The sequence below is a fragment of the Saimiri boliviensis genome, chromosome 19 (assembly GCF_048565385.1).
Source record: "Saimiri boliviensis isolate mSaiBol1 chromosome 19, mSaiBol1.pri, whole genome shotgun sequence".
Lineage (NCBI taxonomy): Eukaryota > Metazoa > Chordata > Mammalia > Primates > Cebidae > Saimiri > Saimiri boliviensis.
In genome coordinates, this window is record NC_133467.1 from 3,118,630 (window position 1) to 3,145,633 (window position 27,004).

General features: G+C 40.1%; 1 protein-coding gene and 1 pseudogene across 16 annotated transcripts in view; one reads left to right on the forward strand and one right to left on the reverse strand.

The window, feature by feature from the left end:
• The window catches only part of UCHL5 (ubiquitin C-terminal hydrolase L5), a 108,838-nt gene that overhangs the window by 59,899 nt on the left and 21,935 nt on the right, over positions 1-27,004 (forward strand). Inside the window, exon 12 of one of the 16 annotated variants that reach the window (XM_074390086.1) lies at positions 25,505-25,639. The exons of the other annotated variants lie outside the window; for them this stretch is intronic. The gene's annotated coding sequence lies outside the window, so the exon portion shown is untranslated. The remainder of the gene's footprint in view (positions 1-25,504; positions 25,640-27,004) is intronic. 16 annotated transcript variants of the gene reach the window in all.
• On the reverse strand, positions 20,751-22,105 carry LOC101051861 (solute carrier family 2, facilitated glucose transporter member 3 pseudogene; annotated as a pseudogene).

Sequence of the window (27,004 nt, forward strand, 5' to 3'; positions counted from 1 at the left end):
GGATGAAAACTAGTACAACCACTTTGGAGAACAGTATGGAGGTTTCTAAGACAAACACAACTAGAACTACGATATGGTCCAGCAATCGCACTACTGAGAGTCTGTCCACAGGAAAGGAAATCAGTGTATTGAAGAGACATCTGCACCCCCGTTTTCACTGCAGCCCTGTTCGCAATAGGCAAGATACGGAGTCAATGTAAGTGAATATATATAATTATTATTTGTCCATTAAAAAAATAAAAACATAAAATTTTTTAAAAATGTGCTCATTTTGAGTCTCATGTAATCAAATTATATGACTCTATTGTTAACATTCCTCGTTTCTTTACACTTTTAACTTCAAATCATATAATTTAGTACAATTCTTATCCTTAGTTCTTGATGATTTCAAGAACACAGAACTGGTCACTCGGTTCTTTGACATCTTCTCCTTCAGTCAGTGATGTTCCTTGTAAGCTCCCTCATGACTGTTGTCATCATTAATGACTGCATCTTCTGTAAAATCTGAATTTCTGGTCGTTCACTCTAAATACTATCTCTTCTCTCTCCTACCTCACTCTTTCCAGCTTTCTAATTCCAGCAATCTTTTTACCCCTTTGGAACTCTCATTTCCACTGATCACACCCCTTTTCCACTGTTCCTCTCTGACAGTTTTATTCTCCCTTTGCTTATCCTAAATTTCATAGTCAGTTATTGGAAGCCTTCTTTTTCATACACCCTTTATTCTTTTGCCTTTCTCTCACTTTTTACTATTCTTTGGGCAAAACTATTAATACTTTCTGGTGAAGTCCAACTCTCAACTCTTCTGAACCTGTAACTGATCACCTAAAGTAGAGACTGGAGGAAAACACTCAATCAAGTTGCTTCATCGCGTTGGAAATTCATGATTATGAATCTGAAGTAGGACCTTGGTGCTGTCAGGTAAGCCTTCTATACATCCTTAGGCCATCTGTCTCTTGCCTTCAGGATGATTATTTCAGACTTTTTTCATTTTACTGAAACTCCATGTCTCTAAAGCTCAGCTGATGACCATGCTTTCTCTTTTACTGAGAAAATGGAAGCCCTCAGGAGAAAACATGCATAGTTGCCTTCTACAACATCTGCTGACTTAAAAGCACTAGCACCTCCCTCCACCTATCTACCTGTTACCTCAGACGAACTAACTATCTTCCTGTCTAAAGCCAGTGTCTCTACTTGTTCATTATTTGCTATCTCTACTTGTCTACTCAAAGAGTGCATTTTAGCAATTCTTTCCTCTTTTTCCTGTATTATCATTTTTTCACTTTCTACTGGATTATTCCAATGACCTTACACAAAAGTATCTTGACTCTACCTCCCTCAGCAAATCACTCAAGTTTTTTGCTCCCCTTTGCAACATACCTCCTTAAAAGCATTGTCTGTACTGTTTCCAAATTCTCTTCCCTTTTCTCTTAAAACCATGGCAACAGGTATTTGACATCACTGCGTGGAAACTGCTCTCTTCAAGATCACTGGTTACTTCATGATGCTAACCTTGGTGGTCAATCTTTGTTTTCATCTTACTCAACTCTATCATCAGTATTTACCATATGATCATGCCACTGCTTTGGTAAGTTTTCTTCACATGGCTTCCAGAATTTTCTTTTGCTTCGCTGGCCACTCACTCCTTTGCAGGGTTTTCCTTTTCCCATACTTTTAGTGTAGTATGCTCCACAGTTGTGTCCTTATTCCTCTTCTCAACTCTATCTACGTTATCTACCATGGTGATCTTATGTTCACCATGGCTTTAAATATTTACTTGCCAGTGACCTGCACATTTATATCTCTGGCTCAGATTTCTTTCTCCAACTCCAACTCATATATCAACTGTCAACTAATTATTCCAACTGAGTGTTTTATAGACATCCCAAACTCAACATGTCCTAAACAAACTCCTGCTTCCTCTCTCTCTCTCTCTCTGTCTCTCTCTCTCTCCCTCTCTCTCTCTCTCTCTCCCTCTCTCTCTCTCTCTCTCTCCCTCTCTCTCTCTCTCTCTCTCTCTCTCTCTCTCTCTCACACACACACACACACACACACACACACACACACAGAGAGAGAGAGAGAGAGACAGAGAGACAGAGAGACCTGCTGTATCAGCAGCCTTTTCCATTGCAGTTGATAGCAATTACAGGTTATCAACTCATCCCAGTTGCTCGAGCCAGGAAACCTTGTGTCGTTTCAGACGGTTCCTCATTCATACCCCACATCCAGTCCATTAAGACAGTCTTGTCGCCCTGCTTTCCAAATACACCTGGGATCTGAATTACTTCTCACTGCCTACTTTGCTGATTGATAGGTACCACCATCATCTCTTTCTGATTACCTCAATTTTTTTCTCATAGGTTTCCCTATTTCTCTCCTGGTACCCATACAAAATTATTTTCAGATAAGTAGCCACAGAGATAATTTGAAAAAGCAAGTCCTATTATATATTCCTACAGCTTAAAACACTGTAGCAATTGCCCATTTCATTTGGAATAAAGCCAAAATCCTCTCAACGGCCTGCAATACCCCACATAATCTGCTTTATCTATCATTATCTTTCTTTTTTTTCTTTACCCTCTCACTCAACTTCAGCCACTCTGGCCTCCTTGTTATTCCTTTAACCTACCACACATAACTCAGAATTAAGAAATTTGCTCTTGATATGCTTGCTTCCTGGAATATTATTTTTCTAGGTATTTTCTTCATTAATTCTCTCCTCTCCTTCAAGTCTTTGCTAATAAGGCCTAGGCTTACCACCTGATTTCAGATAGCAATTTCCCCACCTCCCAGCACCTCCAGCTTTCCTTTGCTCTCATTATCTTTTTTCTTTTCATAACAACAATCACTTTCTAACATATTAGGTAAATTCCTTAGCTATTATGCTTATTGTTTATTATTTGTCTTCTCCTGCTGTAAGCTTGAATGAGGACAGGGATCTTTCCGTTCACTGATGTATCCAAGCACCTGAGATAGCATGAGGCACATAGTAGGAACTCAATTATTGTTTGTTGAATGAAAGAAAAACAGAGTGACCAACATAAATGTGAAATAAATGATAAAGGAAGCATCCCATTTAATAGGAAATTGGATTATTCAACAAATGGGGGTTGGTTATATATTTGGAGGAGGGAAAAAGTTAGATTTCTACTTATATAAAATGAATTTCTGGCTGGGCGTGGTGGCTCAAGCCTGTAATCCCAGCACTTTGGGAGCCCGAGGTGGGTGGATCATGAGGTTGAGAGATCGAGACCATCCTGGTCAACATGGTGAAACCCCGTCTCTACTAAAAACAAAAAAGTAGCTGGGCATGGTGGCGCTTGCCTGTAATCCCAGCTACTCAGGAGGCTGAGGCAGGAGAATTGCTTGAACCCAGGAGGCGGAGGTTGCGGTGAGCCGAGATTGCGCCATTGCACTCCAGCCTGGGTAACAAGAGCGAAACTCCGTCTCAAAAAAAAAAAAAATGAATTTCTTTACATATAAGTTACACGTAAGATAGCCTCACAAAGAACCATTACAGTGGAGGTTAGGGTTGGAGGAGAGATTTGAATAATCTTGGTGTAAATTTTTTTCAACCATTGTTTTGGTATTCTTCTTCTTGTATTGTCCGCGTCTTTGGTATTTTGAGGTATAATGTGATAGAAGGAGTGTAATTTCCATGATCCCCTTCAACTGGGACATTTATTTTACATTTACAATGGCATTAGTTTCATGGAGCTTCACTTCTCAGGAAGTACGCTGTCACTGCTTATTCCCCACGACTTTCTGTCAAGTTAATTTCTGGATTAATTTTCTGGATTTCCTGACTGTAGAAAGATGGGGAGAAGAAACACGATTGGTTGATGGGTGTGGGGAGGGAGAAGAGGGAGGCGCATGGGAAGATGAGTGTTTGGGCTCATTGGATCCAGATTCATTCTCAAAGGGTAGAGAAAAGCTTTAGCCTTTCTGTTGGTACTGAACCTGGGTAGCAGATCACAGACAAAGAATATATAAAAATATGAATACGTCTTATTTTTTTTTCTTCAGGTAATTTCTTTTTCAGGAAGTGGCCAGGGTGTACTGGGAGCTAAAGATAGAATATTTCGCTCAGCTCAGCTTCATCAGACTTATAATCGGAATCAAACCCTCTAAGATTCTGATATCAGCTTCCTTTTATTCTCATACAATGTTTCAAGTATTCTGCATTTTATAGACATTTAAAAAGAAATTAGGACAGGCTTCACGTGGTCATCAGATTAACTGCCTCTAAAGCAGTCTCCTCCAAATTCTTTCTAAAATGTTGTCACATAAAATGACACAACAAAATTGTGAAACAGGTAACGTGGCTATTGTAACACCACCATATATTTTCCCCATTGTTTTCCTGCCCCTGGGTTTTTCCCCAACTGAAGGTGACTGCAGTCCACTTATGTCTTCATCCATGGCTTTTTGGTGACATCTTTCTACCATAGTTGAGTGATGACTTAGTTGTCTTCTGAATCATGGCTTTCATGATTCATCGCACCTGTTCTTCCCACAGTGTCCTGGGGATCATTCTGTTTTCCTCTCACATTCTTCCCACACAGGAGAGTGAGACATCTTCAGAAACATGTTAACCTATTTTCCATGGAGACTAGAAGCAAGTTTCTTATCAGTAACAGACTATCCATAATTGCATTCAGGAAGAGTCCATGTTCTCATATAAGCCACTGGGCAAATGATGAATGAAATGTTTTTCTTCACTTGTGCTGTCTTTTCTGGCTCTCATCCACACATCCTCACTGCATTATCACCTTCAGTCCTCTCCCACACACACAATGAGAGATGACAAGGCTTTAATCCTGTGGGGATGAAAATGAAGAAACACTATGTGATATTTAAGGAGCATAACATGGCTTCCTCTCCGGTGATGTTCTATTTTCTCTGTTAGAACCCTGCATTCTCACACAGGTTTAACTCACACATCTATATAGATGACTCTCAAGATCCAGTTTCTCTCCCAAGCTCCTGTCCAGCCGCCTACTGATCTTTTCCATCTAGATATTCTTAAATCTACTGTGGCCCCAAATATGCTCGCCTCTTTCCTCCTGACTTACCTGTTCCCTTTCTGGTAGTAGTCGCCAAACACTAAATGTTGTGGTCATCTTAGAGTCGTCCTCTGCCTTCTCCTCCTACGCTCTGTGGCTGTCTTGTGGAGCTCGTTTACCTTTGTGAGGACTCATCATCACCTTCTTTGCATTTCCACGGCCACCACTCTAACCCTGGCAGGGCCATGTTAAAATTGTACGGGTCCCTCCTCTCCTATACATTATTCAAATTTAAAACTGTGCTGTATGTATTCACTGAAAGTGAACTTTTTAATTTTCTTTGTGACTCAGCTTCACCGTTTCCCTAAGTTCATGTGGAAAGTAAAAGTTCCTCTTCAAAATTTCCTTTCTTGTTAAAAAATAAATCGTAAGTGTGCTAATAACTGTTTGTTAAGCCTCAGCCTGTGTAGCTGTTAGACATGCCATGCTTAGAGGCACGTAATATGTTCTATGTCCTTGTACTTTAGCCAAGATATCTGTGCTGGACGTGCTCACGGGCATATCCCAGCTCGCAGCCGATGACCCTTACCAATTAAGAAAAGTTTTAAGTTGTTAGCCAATCAGGTTTTGGTTTAAAGTGTAAAGGTCGGGCTCCAGCCAATGAAGATCAAACGCGGCAGTACGTCTGCTTTTCCTTTGTTCGTTGTACTCTCCTGGCATGATGGCTAGAGGGTACTAAAACAGTAAAAATTGCTTTGCTGAAAGTTCCATTGTCTCAGTGCTAATTTTTCTTTGCGGCACTGAGTATCTGTTTCTAACAGTTCATATTAGTGAAAATACTTCAGCTACTCAAACTTTCCTGAAACAAATACAGACATGTTGCTTTTTAATTCTATTACTGTGTTTTTTCCCTTTGATTTGATTTATTCTCCTCTGTAAATTAATTTTCCCCAGTTATAACTTTCTTCTTCCTAGCAATTTGAAATGTTCTCATTAACCTGCCAAATAAACTATGCATTATGGCAACAGCAGCTTAACAGTTTGGCCACTACCCACGTTTTAAGCCGTTTCTCTCTACTTTTTGTGCTTCACTGTCCACGTCTGTTTGTGTTATAAAAAATGCCTGAGGCTGGGTAGTTTATTTAGAAGATTTATTTGGTCCGTGGTTCTACACACTGTACAAGAAGCATGGCACCTACATCTGCTTCTGATGAGGGCTTCAGGAAGCTTCCAATCACAGTGGAAGGTGACGGGGAACCTTCAAGTACAGATCATATGGTGAGATAGAAAGGAAGAGAGAAGGAGAGGTGCCAGGCGCTTTCAACAGCCTGTTCTTTTGGGAACTAAAAGTGAGAACTCACTCATTCCCATGAGAATAGCATCTTGGTGGAAGGTGTCTGAATCTTGATCTGCCCCCATGATTCAAACACCTTCCTCCAAGCCCCACCATCAACTCTGGGGATCAGATTTTAACATGAAATCTGGAGGGGACACTTATCCTAACTGTATCACTCACGTTCTGATCAAGCTGGGCTTATTTATTCCCAGGTGTACCCCTTATTATCTGTCTCAGCTTTGCTCATGATGAATTCCCTCTGATTAGAATCCCTTCTCCACTTTCCTCTGTTTTTTCTTTTAACATTCAGCATTCATGTAACAGATGTTCTTCTTTATCAATCCCACTTTACCTCACAAACCAGCAAACAAAGAGAATGGGAGAAGCTAATGCTCTCCTTAGATGCCACATAGTACTTTAGGTCTCTCTTCTGGTATTTGGTATATTTTACATTATACCAGAGTTTACATATGACTTTTTTTTTTTTTTTTTTGAGATAGAGTTTCGCTCTTGTTATCCAGGCTGGAGTGCAATGGCGTGATCTCGGCTCACCGCAACCTCCGCCTCCTGGGTTCAGGCAATTCTCCTGCCTCAGCCTCCTGGGTAGCTGGGATTACAGGCACGCACCACCATGCCCAGCTAATTTTTTGTATATTTAGTAGAGACGGGGTTTCACCATGTTGACCAGGATGGTCTCGATCTCTTGACCTCGTGATCCACCCGCCTCGGCCTCCCAAAGTGCTGGCATTACAGGCGTGAGCCACTGCGCCTGGCCGACTTTTTTTTTTTTTTTTTTAATCAGATAAATAGACCAGATTCTCAACTCATTTTACTTGGCTGTACTAATAGATACACATGTTGTTTTCATAGATGCAATGCTATTTATATAAAGACAGTTCCTATATAGTCGATGTCCTAATGTTTATTTTCTAGATTAGTCATTTGGAATTTAGGATACAGCTTCCTTTGGAACTAATCTTCTACATAGAAATTATGTTCTCAAATGCTTATTTAATCCTTAACACAATGAAATAATAGAAGACTCAACCCAGGGGCATAACAATAATTCTATAGGGATATGAATTCAGACTTATAATATGGGACTCTTTCATTCTCTGCCCCACAGACCATATCTAGAAGTGTTTAAATGAGTAAAACTCTCATTTGAAATAAACTAGTGTGGATGCCTCTGCCCTGGGACAAGAACTCTGGCAGAGTGAAGGGGCAGAGAGTGCCCTAGGATAAGAAGAACTTTGAGCTTATGGCCAAAATGGTACTTTGAGGGGAAGGGGAAGGGCAAGGAGAGGCGTATTTAGAACCCCTTTTCTTTCTCCTCTGTCTGTTCTTTGCCCCTCCTTTCATGACCCTTTGTAGATGTGCTCTTAGATTCATGACTGTGTAAAACTGTCAGGATGAGATCCCCATGACCATCTCGTGCCTCCATTTTCAATTTGAAAAGTGAACAAAAAGGTCCAGTAGACTTGGGAGTGAGTGCCACAGAAATTGTAGCTCTAATCTTAAATTCCTCTTTGATTTCTAATTAGATTCCTACTGTGGATGAGAATACGTGGTATTCAGTTTCCTCAGAATCAGAGGGTCTAACAGTGCTTCCTGATTGTGGGCATGTGACCTAGTCTTCCTTATAGTAGAGGTGTTTATTAGGCAAGCAAAGTTCTGTCAAAACAAGCATCATAAAACAAGGAAAATCTTGAAAACAGTATTTATGTGGAAGATTGGATTGTGGTGGGATGTGATACTTTTGAAGGCAGGGCATTGCTCCGGGATCTGGCCCTGATCCTGTTAAGCCAGAGTGACCCATTGTGAGCTCCCACATTGACACGTCTGACACTATTCTCATCTTTCAGTCCAGAGAGGATCATGTTCCTCCTTTCCCCCAAATCTGATCTTTTCTTTTGTGCAGCTGTTTGTAATCTGTATTTGATTAGATGTCTGCTTCTTTATCTTTTAAAATGACAATTGGGCCAGGTGCGGTAGCTAACACCTGTAATCCCAGCACATTGGGAGGCTGAGGCAGGCAGATCACCTGAGGTCGAGAGTGTGAGATCAGCCTGACCAACATGGAGAAACCTTGTCTCTACTAAAAATTCAAAATTAGCTGGGCATGGTGGTGCATGCCTGTAATCCCAGCTCTTGAGGAGGCTGAGGCAGGAGAATCACTTGAACCCAGGAGGCAGAGGTTACAGTGAGCCAAGATCTTGCTATTGCACTCTAGCCTGGGCAACAAGAGGGAAACTCCGCCTCAAAAAAAAAAAAGAATAAGACAATCAATATTTATCTTTTTCTTTCTACATTTTATTTTTTATTGCAGATTGCAGTTTACAGGCTGTAAATGCTGATGTTAAAGACTTGGGCTGGTCTCTAATTGCAGACTGGTCCTAATGATACCACTAATCACAAATGTAGATTATAGCATTTCCCATTCAATATCTGCTCTGCTTTCCAAGATTCTATAGGATTCTGGCACCTCACTCTTTATAAAAAGTGAGGTGATGAGAACTGTAGTTCTTGGATCAAGCAAACAAAAGAAACTTCTAAAAAAATCCTACACCCTGCTAGCAACAACGGGAGAATTTGATGGTGGTGGAAAGGACTTGGGAAAGTTCTAATTCAACGGTCTCCAACCTTTTTGGCACCAGTTTCATTGAAGACAACGTTTCCACAGTCAGGGTAGGGGGATGATTCAAGCCGTTACATTCATTGTGAACTTTATTTCTATGACTATTACATTGTAATGCATAATGAAATAATTATAAAAGTCACCATAATGTAGAATCAGTGGGAGCCCTGAGCTTATTTTCCTGCAACTAGATGGCCCCATTTGGGGTGGCAGATGGGACACTGCCGGGCGACAGTGATACGTGAAGTGTGTTCCTATGTCCAGTCTACTCCGGAATCTCATTTTGGTTGCTGTCATTACAAAAAGCCCTGCTTCACAAAGCAGGGTTGGAAATGGAAGCAGGCTTTTGAGTGCTTTTGTGGCAATCCCTGGATATTCCATCTGGACTTTAATCTAGAATGTGTGGAGATTTAATGTCTTAAACATACTTTTAAGGCCACTGTCATTTGCAATGTCAAGCAGTTGATCCTCTTCTCGCACTGACAAAGTCGATTCACCTGGCTTATTCGGACATGGAATGCAGATCCACTCCTTCCCATTTGGATTTTTTTGTGGTTGGGAAGTAATGCTCAAGCTCTTTTGAAAGCTGAGGTAGGTGATCATGGGCCAGCTGGGGGAAAGAAGATCCTGGCTCCATCTCTTTCGAAATCTCTGCTAATGTTTGAAACATGTCAACAATCTCAGCGTTCGCTCATTGCCCCCGTAATTCCAGTTGGACTTTGAATGCAGCCCCTTCATCTGCTGACTTCAACACAGTGGCTGTTCTCCCCTGACGTGGCAGATTGAGTTTAGTAAGCAGGTCGAAAGTGTCACACAGGCCGGGTGCGGTGACTCAAGTCTGTAATCCCAGCACTTTGGGAGGCCGAGGCGGGTGGATCACGAGGTCAAGAAATCGAGACCATCCTGGTCAACATGGTGAAACCCAGTCTCTACTAAAAATACAAAAATTAGCTGGGCATGGTGGCGCGTGCCTGTAATCCCAGCTACTCAGGAGGCTGAGGCAGGAGAATTGCCTGAACCCGGGAGGCAGAGGTTGCGGTGAGCCGAGATCGCGCCATTGCACTCCAGCCTGGGTAACAAGAGTGAAACTCCTCCTAAAAAAATAAAAATAAAAAATAAAAAGTAAGTGTCACACAAGTAAGGAAGTTTTGTGATCTATTCTGTGTCACTGAAATGTGCTACCAGTGGAGACTGTTTTTCTGAAAGAAGTCTCTGGAGTGGCTCTCGTAACCCAGAAACTCTGTCCAGGGGTTGTCCTTTAGAAAGCCATCTCACTTCTGTGTATAAGCAGAGATGCTTGTGTTCCTCGTCCATCTCAGAGAGCCACGTGAGCAGATGTGAGTTAAGGGATGCACTTTAATGTGGTTGATAATTTTAATCACGTCCTGCAAAGCCTGGTTAAGTTCAGATGACACTGTTTTGGCTAGCCAGCATTTCTCTATGGGAAGACGCAGTGCGTAGGATCACATTCCGAAGCAACCTCTTTGATCTGAGGAGTGAAACCAGAAAGCCATCCAGTCATGGCAGCCCTCCGACTGTGCATATTCCAATACAAAACAACCAATTCAGTTTTCCTGATATGTAATCATTCAAAGGCTTGAATGGTTCTGGTGGTGTTGGTTGGCAACAGAAGTAAACACAACATATCTTCATTCACATGCTCCCGAAAAACTATTTTGTACAAAAATAAGCATTACTGTCTCGTTGTCAACTTTGATAGTCTCCTCAACTCGGATCTCACGCCACAGTGACTCATTAATCCTCTCTAACTGTTGTGCCTCAATATCCTCTGCTATTTCATCCATTCTAGACACGGTGCTGGCTGAAAGAGAAACACATGCCACCCTTTGAATTACAGCCTCTCCTAAAAGTTCAGGACAAAGGTCTTTAGCAGCAGGCAGAATCAACTCTTCACCAACAGTTAAAGGACTTCTTAGCTTTAGCAATGCAATTAGCCACTGAGAATGATGCTGTCAGTGCAGACACATTTGACGAAGTGGTGGCCTTCAATAATTGCTCCTGTTCTTCATGTTCACATTATTTTTCTTTTGAGAAACTCTGAAGTTTTGCCTTTTAATGCAAGGTGCTTGGTCTCCATGTGGTGAAGAAGTTGTGAAGGTTTCATGGCTTCACTGGGTAGCTGGTCACCACATATTATACTAAGCGGGCTTGGAGAATGTGAATCACCTGCTGGAATGAACCTGTAGGTTACGTAGGACCCTTGGTATCTTCTTTTAAGTGTAGCTTTCTTTTTGTTGGCAGTCTTAGAGTCTTCTGCTGTCTCATCATTGGTTCTTTCCTCCTGTTCAAAGAAGCTCTCCAGTTTGTTTATTACTCACTGTGGCTAGGGTTAGCTTCTGGGCTTACTAAAACTGTGACTGAGACAAACGCACAGTGTGGAAACAGGCGTGGATGGAAGCGGTAAATAAAATAATGGATGTGTCAGGCGCAGTCTCAAATGTGTCTGATTCTGACTTAAAGCCTGTCACTAGATGCAGCTTAATTGTCACTTGCCACTCACTGATATGTTTTTGATAGGAGTCTGATTGATATGTTATGGTCCCTGCGCAGTGAAACCTCTCTGCTAAGGTTAGTCTGTGTTTGCAGGTGCTCCTCAGCAGTAGCATCAGCACTGCCATTCCACCTCAGATCATCAGGCATTAGATTCTCATCAGGCATTAGATTCTCATGCAGCCAAATCTCTGGCATATGCAGTTCACAGTAGGGTTCATGCTCCCATGAGAATCTAATGCCTGCTGCTGATCTGACAGGAGGTGGAATTCAGCAGGTAATGCTTGCTCACCTCTTGCTGTGCTGCCTGGTTCTGTGGCCCAAGGGGTTGGGGACCCCTGTAAATTCATCACAAAAGGTGTCCCAAGTATTCATTGAAATGTAAATAAAGCTGGAAACTAACTTTGTCTAAACTTGAAGGCTACTACTCTGACCTAGGCTTTTGATTCTTTCTGTTTTAAATTCTGCTAACCAGAGTCTTCTCTTCCTACATGCTGTCAGATTTAAAATTCATGGGCCCCTTATTCATAAACACTTATAAAAATATTGAATTTCTCTTTCAGGAGAAGCTTGAAAGTGCCCGGCACATTAGGGGGTGCGAATGAGATTAATTTGTATCATACTAAGCAGCTCAGAACCTGTTTTTTGGTTTTCCTTTTTGAAATTAAGTTAAAATGATAAGTGGAAATTATTTCTTCATCTGTCTTATGAGATATATTTTTCTCTTTATCTTTCCCTTCTTACCTCACTTGCCTTCATTTCAGCACTCCTGATCTCTGCCAGCAACTCCAGAGCTTGTCCCAACCCCCAGGCCCAAACACATTCCCTGGGGTTCAGAGTGAGAATTGGTGAAACAGTAGGGAGGGAATGTGAAAGCGAAATGGAGTTTTGGAACACACCTCTGTTGGGTGCATGAGTAAAAACAGATTGGAGTGCAATGGCGTGATCTCGGCTCACCGCAACCTCCGCCTCCCGGGTTCAGGCGATTCTCCTGCCTCAGCCTCCCGAGTAGCTGGGATTACAGGCACGCGCCACCATGCCCAGCTAATTTTTTTTGTATTTTTAGTAGAGACGGGGTTTCACCATGTTGACCAGGATGGTCTTGATCTCTTGACCTTGTGATCCACACGCCTCGGCCTCCCAAAGTGCTGGGATTACAGGCTTGAGCCACCGTGCCTGGCCACAAAAACAGATCTTTAAAGAATAAGAGTATTTTTGCAGTGCACCAGCTGCTAAGTGTCAGCCAGTCTCCCAGTAGTTATCAATATTGTTTACAGCATGTGCGGTTTTAGGCATATTGTGCTATCTTGAGGAATTCACTGGTGTTTCAAAATTATCTCATTTTTATCATTTTAAATATTTGTAAAGTCTTGGCTTGTAAGATAGGAGAAACATAGTTTTTTAAGCATACTGTATAAATGGAGAACATGGAGAAAGATGCATTTATATCAGTTTCTCAAAGTTATGTAGATAAATGTTAAGTTTATTCTAACATTTCTTAAATATTCTTGGATTTTATATCATCTCAGTAGAGTCAATTACTTCCACTTGCTACTGCCTAAGAAAAAACCCTAAATACTCCTCTGAACTCAACAGTATGGAATAACGCTTTTTGTGTAATGTAAATGTTCAGAAACTTTGGTATTCATTTTCATCTGTGTTTGGCATCATATAGGTACAATCCAAGTCGCTCTTCTTGTTTTCTGATGGGAAGTTTAAAAATTTCATCAGAATTGTGCGTTGCGGGGGTGTGGCGGCTCAAGCCTGTCATCCCGGCACTTTGGGAGGCCTAGGTGGGTGGATCACAAGATGAGGAGTTTGAGACCAGCCTGGTCTGACCAACATGGTGAAACCCTGTCTCTACTAAATACAAAAATAAGCTGGGCTTGGTGGCATCTGTAATCCCAGCTACTCAGGAGGCTGAGGCAGGAGAATCACTTGAACCTGGGAGTCGGGGGTTGCAGTGAGCAAGATGCCGCCATTGCACTCCAGTGTGGTGACAGAGCCAGACTCTGTCTCAAAAAAAAAAAAAAAAAAGAATTGTGTAGCGGGAACATTGAGTGTGCATGTCCCAGGCATTGTGTAAATATTTTGTTTTATCTCGTTTTATTCCTTACAACAGTATATGAGGTATTAGAATTCTCATTTTACACATGAGGAAATGAAGCGAAACTTGATCAGTGGATTATTATCCAAGCCACACAGCAAGAAAGTGGCAAAAAAGATTGGCTTGGATAGAATTTTACAAAGGCCAATCTATCCCCAAAACTCTTACAGTTTTTAGTTTTTAAGATCAATGATTGTCTGTATGTAACGTGTGACTTTCTGAAACTTCCCAAGCCTATATGCATGAGGATTAGGGCAGTGAGTGTAACTGGACAGGTCACACTGGCTACGTCTGTGGAAGGCTTTGGTACCGAGGAAGAGGCTTTGAATTGGACACAGAATCCTAATGATCAAATAAGCCTCAATGAAATAAACTAAAAAATGAAGTATCAGGCCAGCACCAAGCATTTGGTTTTTGTACAGTTTTTTTTTTTTTTTTTTTTTTTTAAGTATAAATACATTTAGAATTTTTGAAGTTTTAGGAAAATAGTCAATTAAGTCAAGATGCATTCTTAGACTGGGGGAAATTTTTCTGGCCATGGAATTACTACCATGGATTCAAATAAAGGTAGAGTTCCCTGTTATAAAAGTAATACTTGTCCATTAGAAAAAGTTTAGAATTGTAGAAAATATAAAAAACGTTTTTCCATTGTCTCAGTTCCTAAAGACCACTGTTCATATATTTTGGTTATTCCATAAATTTTAAAATTAAAGAATTATTTGGAGAGTAACTGGACTTATTTTTAAGATGAGAAAACTGAGGGTTGAGAATGCTTACGTGCCTCACCGAGGGACAGGTCTTCACTCTGATCACGATCTTTTCATCTGTAGACTTCAGATGCAAATGATTATCCCAGAGAATAGCACTTGAAATGGCTTGCTTCACACTACATGAATTCGTATTTTAAAAATCCTTAAGTTTTAATTAGTGCCGTGACTCATAAGAAAAGAACTTCATTAAGCAAAGGCTAACGTGAGTCTTTTCTATTTATGGAACTATGAGTAATTGGAATAAGTGGGTTTGGCTAAGCAAGATCAGGTTTTGGGGTGGAAGTAAGCTTATCAAAGACTGCAAGGCGATTGCCTTGGTACCATGGGAAATGTGGCTTACTTAGTCTTGCGTGCTGCGACAGACTCTTCCATCAATGCCCAAGGATCTTTTGGACTGGAATCTGAGCAGATGGTGCCTGGGAGCTCATTTGTCTTGCTCCCCTTCCCTAATCAACTTCTTCTGTCTTTCTCACTGTCTTTTCTTGGAACCTCCATAGTTAGAACGCAGGAATAACCGCTGCACTGTTGTCAGGTAGAAACACATTCCCCATTGATTGGTGACCTCTTGCGCTGGACACAGTTGTACACCTTCTTTTTGCCCGTGGACCCAATGTCAGCGGCATCCTCCTAATCTCACTTTCGAGTTTGTTTTGGAAACAAAGATTGGAAGAAGACATTGCTCTTTGTTTCCAGTTCCATTTTATAGCTGATATTTTTTACTCGTAATTGTTGAATCCCTTGTCTAAGGATTAAAAAGTAATTTCCTAAGCTCTGCTCATAACCTTGTGTCACTGTAAAGGTTTGACTGATTTTTTTTAAAGGCAGAGATAGATGAATAAAAATAAGGATTTTTACAAGCTATGCAACCGTGGCTAAATTACTTAACGTTGAGTCAAGAGGATCAATGTTCTCACCTGAATCACAGGAGTAATAATCACACCTGACTCACTGGATTGTTGTGGGGATGGAATGAAGGGCATTAGGTAAAGCAATTAGCACCTTGCTAAAAGTAGTGAGTGCTCAATAGAAGGTAGCTATTATTATAATTGCTTTATGTTAGATTCTGATTGAGTAGGTCAGGGTGGAGGCTGAGAACCAGTAGCTTGGGTGATTCTGAAGCAACCCATTTCTTCTCTAGGCATTATTCCCTATCTTTTAAATATTAATAAAGCAAAACAAGATTCATAGACTCAAATATGATCGTGGTTATACTTTTCATAGTCAGTGATTCAGAAAACACACAATGTCAAAGATGCTCTGAATTGATTAATGCTTTGAAATAAACTTGAATCTTTCAGTTCAGCATAATAGTTATGTTCGAAAATAGTAGTAGGTATCTGTCATGGATAGTGTGTATTTAGCCCAAAGACAATGTCCATTTGGTATTTAAAATCTATTTTAATAACATATTAAAAGATTCCTTTTGGGCCCTGTGTCTGCCAGGTCAGAAGTCAGACTACTTCCTTCCCAAAGGAAAGATCCTTTGATGGATGCTTTGCAATATATATATATATATATATATATATATATATATATATATATATATATTTGGTGTAAAGTTAATAGACACTTACCCAAGAGAAATGAAAACATATGTCCACAGAGAAACCAGGACCTGAATGTTTACAGCAGCTTTATTCATAAGGGCCCCAAATTTGAAAGAACACAAATGTCCATTAACTGGTGAACAGATCAACAAATTGTGCTACAAGCATTTAATGGATAATACTCAGTAATAAAAAGAAATAAAAATTGAGGCAATACAGAGAGATCTCAAAGACATTTACTAAGTAAAAGAAGTAAACACAAGCCATAAAAAGGAACGAAATAATGTCTTTTGCAGCAACTTGGATGAAGCACAGGGCCATTATCTAAGTGAAGAAGTAACACAGGAGTGGGAAAACCAAACATGGTATGTTCTCACTTAGAAGCGGGAGCCAAGCTGTGAGCATGCAAAGGTACAGAGTGATGTTATCAACTTTGGGGTTTCAGAGGGGGGGAGAGTGGTGAGGTAGGAACAGAAAAGCTACACACTGGGTACAATGTACACTGCTCGGGTGACAGGTGCACTAAAATCTCAGCATTCACCACTATATATTCATCCACCACCTGTACCCCAAAGGCTACTAAAACAATACTTAAAAAAAGATGCAAACACAAAATCTTACATACTATGTAATTCCATTTTTATAACATGCTGGAATAAAAACAATAGAGGAATAATCAGATCAGTGGCTTTCAGGGGCTGGGGTTGGGTAAGGGGACTCCCTACACAGAAGCCCAAGGGAAGCTTTTGGAATGATCAGATCATTCCATTTGTTTATGGTGATTGTTACGTGACTATATACATTTCTTTTTTTTTTTTTTTTTTTGAGACAGAGTTTCACTCTTGTTACCCAGGCTGGAGTGCAATGGCGCGATCTCGGCTCACCGCAACCTCCGCCTCCTGGGCTCAGGCAATTCTCCTGCCTCAGCCTCCTGAGTAGCTGGGATTACAGGCACGTGCCACCATGCCCAGCTAATTTTTTGTATTTTTAGTAGAGACGGGGTTTCACCATGTTGACCAGGATGGTCTCGATCTCTCGACCCCGTGATCCACCCGCCTCAGCCTCCCAAAGTGCTGGGATTACAGGCTTGAGCCACCGCGCCCGGCTCATTTCTTAAACCTCATTGTACTGTATAATCAAAGATGTGAATTTTACTGTTTGTAAATTATATCTCAGTAAACCTGACTAAAAAAACTAAATTAAAAAACCCAACTAAAGCAAATGAAAAAAATTCTGAGTGGCTATATTCCTATGTAGAAATGTATTTTATTTTAAAAACATAAAAAATATATAAATATATAAAATATATAGATTTAAAATATATTAAATATTGAATATATTAATATAATAAATATAATTATATAAATTATATAAATATAATTTAATATCTATTAAATATATAAAAATATATTTTATATTCGAGCTATATAATATATATTAATATATCTATATGTTTTCTTTTTAGCTAGATTTCTTCATTCTATGATTTCAGTATTTAATCTATGTTGATACATTAGATCAAATTCATTCTTTTTAAATTGCTATATGGTATTTTATTGCATTTATATGCTATTAATATACGATGTATAGTATTTAAGTTTACCACAATTTATTTAGCTACATCCGTATAGACAGATATTTGAACTGTACCTAAATTTTCCCATTACAATACCACAGCGAACAGCCAAATTTGTAATTTTTTGTGCATATATGCAAGCATTTCTCTAAGGTTATAAACCTAAAAGTAAATCCTTGAGCCTAAAGTATGTGAATCTTCAACTTCAGTATTGGCAACTTACTGTTCAATTACTATTCAAATTTGTTGACCCATAGTAAGTATTTTCTTTTTGTGTGTGTGAGATGAAGTCTCACTTACTCTGTTGCCCAGGCTGGAGTGCAGTGGTGTGATCTTGGCTCACTGCAACCTCCACCTCCTGGGTTCACGTGATTCTCCTGCTTCAGCCTTTCTGGTAGCTGAGATTACAGGTGTGTGCCACCATGCCTGGCTAATCTTTGTATTTTTTAGTAGAGATGGGATTTCATCATGTTGGTCAGTCTGATCTCAAGTTTTCCACCTGCTTCAGCCTTACAAAGTGTTGGGATTACAGGCGTGAGCCACCGCACCCCGCCACCCCATAGTATTTTTTACTTTATTTCTCTTCAAATTTTTTCTGTTTCTTTTCTTTTCATACTGCTTCTTTCAGTCACTGGTTCTCAACCCAAAGGATTTACAAGTATACAACGTCTAGGCCCCACTCCTGTGATTGCAGTGCACAGCGGGTCTGAGAACCACCTCACTGGCTCATCTTATGCAAACACATGGCCTTCAATACCATGAACACACCAGGAGTCTCAAACACGCACCGCTTGCCCAGATTGCTCTTCTGAACTTACACCCATACTCTTTGAGGTCAAATTATGATGCCCAAAGCTGAATCCTTGAACCACATCCCTCCTGCTCCCCCAGGAATCCTCTGCTTCTTCCCTAGTGTTCAAAAACTTGGTAGAACAATCCACCCTGGCTGGCTCAGGACAGAAAAGCCTGCAGTGATCTTCACGCCTTTATTTCTCTTACTTCTCACAACCACTCTGATGACAAATTCTGTGGGCTACATTTTGGAAATATATCCAGAAGAAGGCCAATTTTTTATCACCTCCACTGCCTACTCTTATTGAAGGCATGCTATTTGATTTATTAATATGCTATTAATAGATACTATGTGATATTTAGTATATCACAATTTATTTAGCTACTTCCTCATAGACAGATATCTGTGTTGTTCCTAAATTTTTGTTTTATTAGAATACTAGAATGAACAGCTAAGTTCATACCTTTTTGTGCATATATGCAAATATTTCTCTAGGGTCCGTCCACCTGGATATTGCAATATATACCACTTTGGTTTCCTTTCAGCAACCTTTGCCCCTCTGTTATGATTGATTTCCCACAGAGCAGCCAGAAGGAACATTTACAAATCTGTATCCAACAATATCCTTCCTCTGCTCAAAGTCCTGCAACATCTTTCAGAGGAGATTGGCCATGTTCAGGGTGCTATGGCTGTAGACCCTGCTGTATCTTTCAGTCAAATTTGGGTAAAAGCCAATACCTTTACCATTAGGCTACAAAGCCTTTTGTAACCTAAGACCCTGCTATTCCTGTCTCTTTCTGTCCTCCCAGTCTTCATTTTGCTTACTTTTCTCCAGACACATTGGCTTCATTGTCCTTCTTCAGATGCTTCAAGCATAATCCTGCCTTGGGAGCTCTGTATTTGTTTCCATTACCTGGAAGCCCAATCCTTTATCAGCATGGCTGGCTTCCTCACGTTCTTCTATCTTACAGCATCCCTTCTGAACCATTCTGTAAAAAATAGTGCCCCCGTCATCATTCTCTGTCTACTTTTACCTGCTTTCTTCTTCCTTAGAACATGGATAACACATGACATATTACCTAATTATTTGTTTATTGTCTGCCTCTGTCTGCCAGGAATATATATTACATGGGGAGAAAATATGTGTGTTTAGATCATTGCTATATCCTAGCTCTTTAAAGCTTGGTATATTGTATGTATACATGTATGCCAGTATGTATTTTTCATAAACATTTATTATGTACTTACTGTGTATACATTTCATGCTCATATTAACTCATTTTGTGCTCACAATAGCCCTTGGAGATATAATATTACATTATCTTGGTTTACAAATGAGAAAACGGAAGGTCAACAAGACTGAGTGACTTGACCGAGGTCAGACAGCCAACTGAAAGAGGGGCCAGGATTTGAAATGTAGTCTAAACTCTTAACTATTACACAGTGCTGCTTCTCATTGTAGGTGCTCGATAAACATTTGTTGGATGAATAAAATACTGATGGAGGAAGGATTTCAATAACAATGAAAAAGGTATAGTTTATTAGATGTCTTTAAAGTCCAAGTCCTCATTTAAAGCCATGACTTTTTTTTCCCAAAGGAAATCAGTAGCTTTATTACACAGGCATATGACTTTTATGTGAAATTAAACTTAAGAATTTCCATGTGAAGGACAGAAATTGTTAAGAAGTAACGTGCAGACCTCAGGCACCACATTTACCCTGCAATAATGAACTGCATTTCTCCCTAACTTCATACTGCACCTTAACCTTTCCAGCATCAAGTCTTCTACTCTATAACCTCTCTTTAAACACCGCCCTCTAATCTCAATTTCTTTCTGTTTTTACTATTTGGCAAAATTACACTTAAAAAAATATTTCCATCATGGCTCATATATACCTGTGTAACAAACCTGCACATTCTGCCCATGTATCCCGAAAGTTCAACTAAAAAAACCAAATTATGTAATTAAACCAGAGGATAAAACAAAAAAAATCCCTGAAGTTAGTTTGCTGTGTAGACCTGAGTGGAAGTGAGACAGGTGCTCCTACATAAACCCCCTCTGCCTTCCACACTCGGATGAGTATCTGCTTCCTGCTAAGTCTGAGGCTGGGGGAACCACACCTTACTCTTCTTTTCCTGTATCCCCTGGTGGGGCAATATTAGAACCCCAGGGAGGAAAAGCTGGCAAAGTTGTCATATACCAAGCAGCCAATCCCTCCTGAAATGAAGGTAGGTTCACCTGCTCTCTCCTAAGCAGAAGAAAATGTCCAGGAAATAAAATATTTTAAAAGTCATTGAAAATCCAACAAATCCCAGCCTTGGGGTGCTCATGGAGTGCATGGGATAAGAAAGGAATCAAGCAGCAGCATTCAGAAGCCATCCTGTGTGCATCCTGATGAGGTCTCCCCGTCGTTCAGGGAGAGGTGGCTTTCCCATGCTGCGAGGGAGGTGGAAGCAGGCGTGACTTAGACGCTGGTGGTGGTCTCCTTGGCAGGCTGGATGCTGTTCCTCTCCACGACGCCTTCCTTCCCGGATTGAGCTGCACCACGTGCCTGCCCTTCAAAGGCCCGTGTGAGATCCTCAAAAGTCCTGCCACGGGTCTCAGGGACTTTGAAGAAGGTAAAGGTCAAGAAGGTAATGAGGAAGCGGGTGAATATAATAAAAACGTAGGCTCCCAGATAGTAAGCAGCAGAGGGGAAGAGCAATCCGACTAGGAAGCTGGAGGTCCAGTTGGAGCAGCCAGCCACTGCCACTGCAGCTGGGCGGGGGCCCAAGAGTTCGGCCGCAATAAACCAGAGAGTGGGGCCTGGTCCAATTTCAAAGAAGGCCACGGAGCAAGATAGCCCCAGTACAAACGAGGCTCATCCCATCATAGTCGTCCTTTAATAACAAAGAAACAGTCACGAGTATGGAACAAAAAGATGGGTTCTTGAACGCCTGCAATTCCTGTTGAGTCACAGAACACAGCACTGGTCCCAGGGATACTGAGAGAGCTGGAGCACGAGGGAAATGATGACGGGCTGTCGGCAGCTGGATGCTCTGAAGAGCTCCAGCACGACTTGCTTTTCTTGTGACATCCTTGCAGTCTCATCTTTCATCTCCCGGATGTCTTGGGACACATCCTGGGTGCCCCACAACCACTGGAGGATCTGCTTAGCATTCTCCTCTTCTTTTTTGTCAATGAGCAAAAATCTGGGACTTTCAGGGCGAAATGGAGGGGCTGCACTTTGTAGGATGGCAGGAAGGGTGGTAAAGCTCATAACAGCAGCCGTGCAGCTTCAGACCCAGTGATGAATGCCAGACCAAAGACCTGGGCCACCAGAATTCCGACAACGATGTCCGGCTGGTTGAGAGTGCCGAAGGCACCCTCAGGGCAGTGGGCGAGAGCTCTCCAATGCACATGGGCACAAAGCCTGTGCACAGTCCACAGAAGACGCCAGCAACCAAGCAGCCCAGGATCAGCGTTTCAAACGACTCAGCTACTTCACACAGGCCTGTAAGGCAGCCACCGGTGACAGCCAACAGGCTGACAATCAGCATTGAATTGCATCGGCCAAAGCAGCTGACAAAGTGTCTGATGGAAAAGGAGCCAATCATGTCACCAACGGAGAATGTGGCCACAGCCGAGGACCAGAGGGTCGTGAGCAACATCTCAGAGGGAGGGGGCATTTTTCTTGTTCTTCGAAATGTTACTGACAAATTCCTTTATGATCATCTCAGGAGCATTAATGACCCCAGTGTTGTAGCCAAATTGGAAAGAGCCGATTGTAGCAACTGTAATGGCAACGATCAGAACTGGGGTGACCTTCTGTGTCCCTATGGCCCTAATCTAATTCTTTTCAAGTCTTCAAGAAAGATCTAGGAATGTGATTCCAGAGACACCTTTTTCAGCCAAAAAAACAAAAAAAAAAACCTTCAAAATGTCATTCTTAACAGCAAATCTTCTCCAGGTCCTCAGGAACGCTCTGAACTCTCACCATTACAGCATCTGTAACCATGACTTTTTATTACGCAAGTAAACAGTCATGTGCTAATTTACATGACTTTATTGAAAAGATTAGGATGCAATTTATTACCAAATAAATGTATTGCCCTGTTTTAATATTCAGACAAGGTATGAAACGTACAGAGAACACTCCCTAGTGTTTTCCTTTCTAAGTAATAAAAGTAGTTAGGATCTTCCAAGAATATTGAAATATGAGAAATTCCAAGTAGAATCTGAAATAAAAGAAACAGTGCAGCAGGGTCTATTTTGGTGGCCCAGATGGTTGTGTTTGAGTTCCAACCTTCAACATTTGAAAAAAACACTTTTGTTTCAGGATGAAAATAAGAAGCAGTATGTTACCCATAACAGTGTCTGTTGTTCACTTTGATTCAGGGGAACAAACTGCTCTAAGAAATTCTTCTGGGAACTATACAATTCCGTTCTATTTTATAAACTTACAAAATAATTTATTTCTTAAAAGTGTGGTAACTTGTGGTTGTAAAAGAAAAACAAGGCCCTGCAAATCTAGAGTGAGTCAGGAAAACTTTTATTTTGATTGAATCAAAGTTATTTGTATCTATGTGAAAGCAATTTTTGTTCTAGTTAATTTGCCTTCTGTTCCTCGTTTTTCACTGTGGTAAAAGGTAGGGCATAGGAGGGGGCATGGATTTTGTTAATGAGAACTGTGAGTTCAAATTCTGTTATTTACACACTGAGTGATGCCAAGCAACTTGCTCTTCCTTGCTAGGTCTCAATTTCTTTAAAGTAGTGATCATGTTGCCTCCCTGGTAGGATTACTGTGAAGGTTACAGTCTCTGTTTAAATGATAAATATAAAATCTTAACAAATGTTTGTTCTCATGTCTCATTTTCCTCTTAAAATGATCTACTAACATTAGTTTTGTTGTGTGTCTTGCCCATGGGAAGCAATGCTATGTCATTTTGTCCATCTTTCCATTCATTTCACGTCACTATACATGCCAGTCATGATTAGGTTAGGCCAAAGGTAACAAAACGTGGAGAGTAGCAGGTTAAAAAGGGAAGATGATTCCAGAGGTAAGTTGGTTAAGGCGGCTATGCTGGTTCCATGGAGTGAAAGGCTGAAGTTCCTTCTGTCTTGTTCCGCCAAACATGGCTTCAGTTCCTGGGGTCACTTCCTTGGGCATTCTACCTGGATTCTTGGAGCTCCGCTTACAAAAACCATATTCCAGAAAGGAGGAAAGGGAGTGAAGATTAAAAAAAGGCATCCTCTCCCTTTTAAGGGAGTTTCCTGGAAATGCCACACAACGTGGTTACTTAGATGTAATATTTAGGAAGTTGCTTAATATGATTAATAGAAAAGAGCTGAGAATACAGTGCCACCCAGCTAGGACTCTGCTCCATGAAATGATCCAAAGACCCACGCCGGTCACGTGGTGCTGGCAACATGATGAGGGTTGCGGCTGCTGTTGCCAGTTGCTGCTTTCAGTTCATAAAAGGGAAAGGAAGGAATAGGACTAGAGCAAAATTTTTGGGAGACTGATCTGTCAATACAATCGTATATTAGCAATAATATATATGGTCACATAGTTAGCAGTATCCACTCCACATGTCAGTGGCCAGAATTCAGTCATTTAACTTCTCCCGACCACAGTGGGAGGAAGCTAGGAAATGTCGTCTTTTGGTTGGGTGGCAAAGTAACCGAACAGTTCGAGTACTGTGGGGACAGTGAATACTGAGGGGAAACAGGCAATGTCTGTCACATTATGTGATTAAATGGCTGGATACTAATACTGTTTACCAGGATGTCAAGTAGTTGAGGGCTGGGTTTTTCAAACCATGAATCACTATAATCAGTTATTTATATCCAACGTAAAATGACTCACGTGATAAAACTCATAACTCTTTATGACAGTGAAAATCTGTCAATATCTGAAAATAAATTGATTTCTATATTATGGTTTGGATGGAAACTAAAACTACTCATTCTAAGTTAATCGACATTTTAATTGCCATGTCCATAATTACTTATCATTTCTTATCTTCACCTTCCTGGTGAATTTGTCAATATTGATCATTCCCTCCTCTGGAAACATTCTCCTCCTTTGGTTTCTAAAACATTAACACTCAGTTTTCTCTTCTCCAGTCTCTGGGTTGCTCGTTCTTAGCAATTGCACCTCTTCTGCTTCTGCTTGTGTTTCCGAACCTTCTGTCAGGAGAGTTCACTTCCTCTCCTGTGTTTTCCACACACAGTCTCACTCCCTGTGAGCTCCTGCTGCTACCCGCAGAAGACAGCGCCCAGACCTACCTCTCTGTCACAAGCTTTCCTTCTGAAGCTGATATGCAAACATGCAGATATCTGCTGAAGAGTTCTTTGTCATTAATTTTTTAAAACTTAAAAATCGTGAAATAGAAAAATGCCAGAAAAGTGCACAAAGTGTAAGTGTACAGTGTAATGAACAACAAAAAGGAAACATCTCTGGAAACATATCCAAAAGATTAGAGTGTTGTCAGCCCTGCTGAAGACTCCAGGCTATTCCTTACTAACTATACCACCGTTTCCTGCCCCTAGAAGTAACCATTATTATAGTGTGTGTGGCAATAATACCTCTTTTACTTTTAAAAATATTTACAACCTAAGTATGCATCTCTAAAAATATATCGTAATCTTGCCTGTATTAAATCTCTACATAAATGGAATTATGCTGTATTTATTCTTTTAAAGCTGTATTATTGGTATTTACATTTAGAGTTAATCTTCAGTATGTTAAAACTTTTTTTTTCTCTAAGGGAATCCTCTTTATCTTTGATAAGGTATTTATCTTACTTTTAACAAAGTTATTACACTATTTCTGTTACTATTGGAAGCAGATATTTTCCCCACTCTTTTGTTCTTGTATTTTGGATGTCTCTTATAAACAATGCATAGCAGAATTTAAATCGAGGCTCTCAATATTTGACTCTTATCTGGAGTATTTAGTACATTTATATTTAATGTAATTGCTGATATGACTGATTTTAAATTTATTGTTTTACTTTGCATTTTCTATTTATTTCATTTGTTTGATACTTGTTTTTCTTTTCTTGCCTTCTGTTGTTTAAGTGGTGCTATGGATTGAATATTTGTGTCCTCCCAAAATTCGTATATTGAATTCCTAACCCCTAAGGTGATAGAATTGGTTGGCGGGCGGGGGGCCTTGGGAAGTGACTAGAATGTGATAGTAGAGCCCACATGACTGGGATTTTGCTCTTATAGAAGAGACTAAAGAGAGCTAGCTAGCCTCTTCTACCATGTGACACAGCAAGAAGGTGCCATCTCTGAGGAAGAGTACTCTCACTACACACTGAATTTGCTGCAGCCTGGATCTTGGATTTTCTAGCCTCCAGAACCGTGAGAAATATATATATATATATATATATATATATATATATATATATATATATATATATATATATGTTGTTGTTGTTGTTTGTTTGTTTATAAGCTACCTAGTTTATGGTATTTTGTTATAGCAGCCCAAAAGGACTAAAACAGTTGGTTTCTGATTTCTAAACATTATCCTGTATTTTTAGTCCCTCTGTTGGTTTGAAGTTTATTCCTGCCTTTATTTGCTTGGTGAATACCTTCTCATCATTAAAGGCATTACCTGTGTCTGTCTTCTAAATCTTGCCCCTTTCCCTTTACTAACCAAGCAGAGCTGTTCACCAGTTCCATTGTTCTACATGGTACCTTCCATAAACCACATCTACAGCAGTTACTACCCTGTGAGGCAAATGTTACATACACATCTTTTTCTTTTATTAGGTGGAGACATATTTAATAACAGACAAAATGTCTAATTCATTTTTGTCTGTCTTAACACAGTCTTTTTAGGATAAGGCATTCAATAAATGTTTGTTAATAAACAGTTGAGAGTACTTTTTAAAAATCTTTATTGAGGCACAAATGAAAAAAAATTGTATATATTTAAGGTTCACAACTTGATGTTTTGATATACACTTACATTGTGGAATGATTGCCATTATCAAGCTAAATTAAGGTTTCTGCCATCTCACAGAGTTACATTTTTTTCAAGTGAGAACATTTAAGATCCTAGCAAATTTAAAAGTATGCGACATAGTACTTTAAATACAGTCACAATACTGTACTTTATATCCCCAGGACTTACTCATCTTGCATAATTGAAACTCTGTGCCTTTTTATCACCATCTTCCCAGTTCCTGCCAATTACCATTGTACTCTCTGCTTCTATAAATTCAGTCTTTTTAGATTTCACATATGAGTGAGATCATGCCATATTTGCCTTTCTGTGCTTGGTGTATTTCACTTAGCATAGTGTCCTCCAGGCTCATCTATGTTGTTGTGAATGACACAATTTCCTTATTTTTTTGGAATGAATAATATTTTATTATATTATAATAATATTTTATATCTAATAATATATGTATGTGGTGTATACACACACATATAAAATACACACACACAGACACACATCACATGTTTTTTCTTCATTCATCAATTGATACATACTAAGATTGATTCCACATCTTGGCTATTGTGAATAATGCTATGATGAATATGGTAGTAATATCTCTTCAACATACAGATTTCATTTCCTGCGAGTGTGTACCCAGAGGTAGAATTGCTATATCATATGGTAGTTTTATTTCAATGTTTTAAAAGAAATTATTATTATTATTTTGAGAGACAGTCTCACTCTGTCACCCAATTGGAGTGCAGTGGCCCAATCTCGGC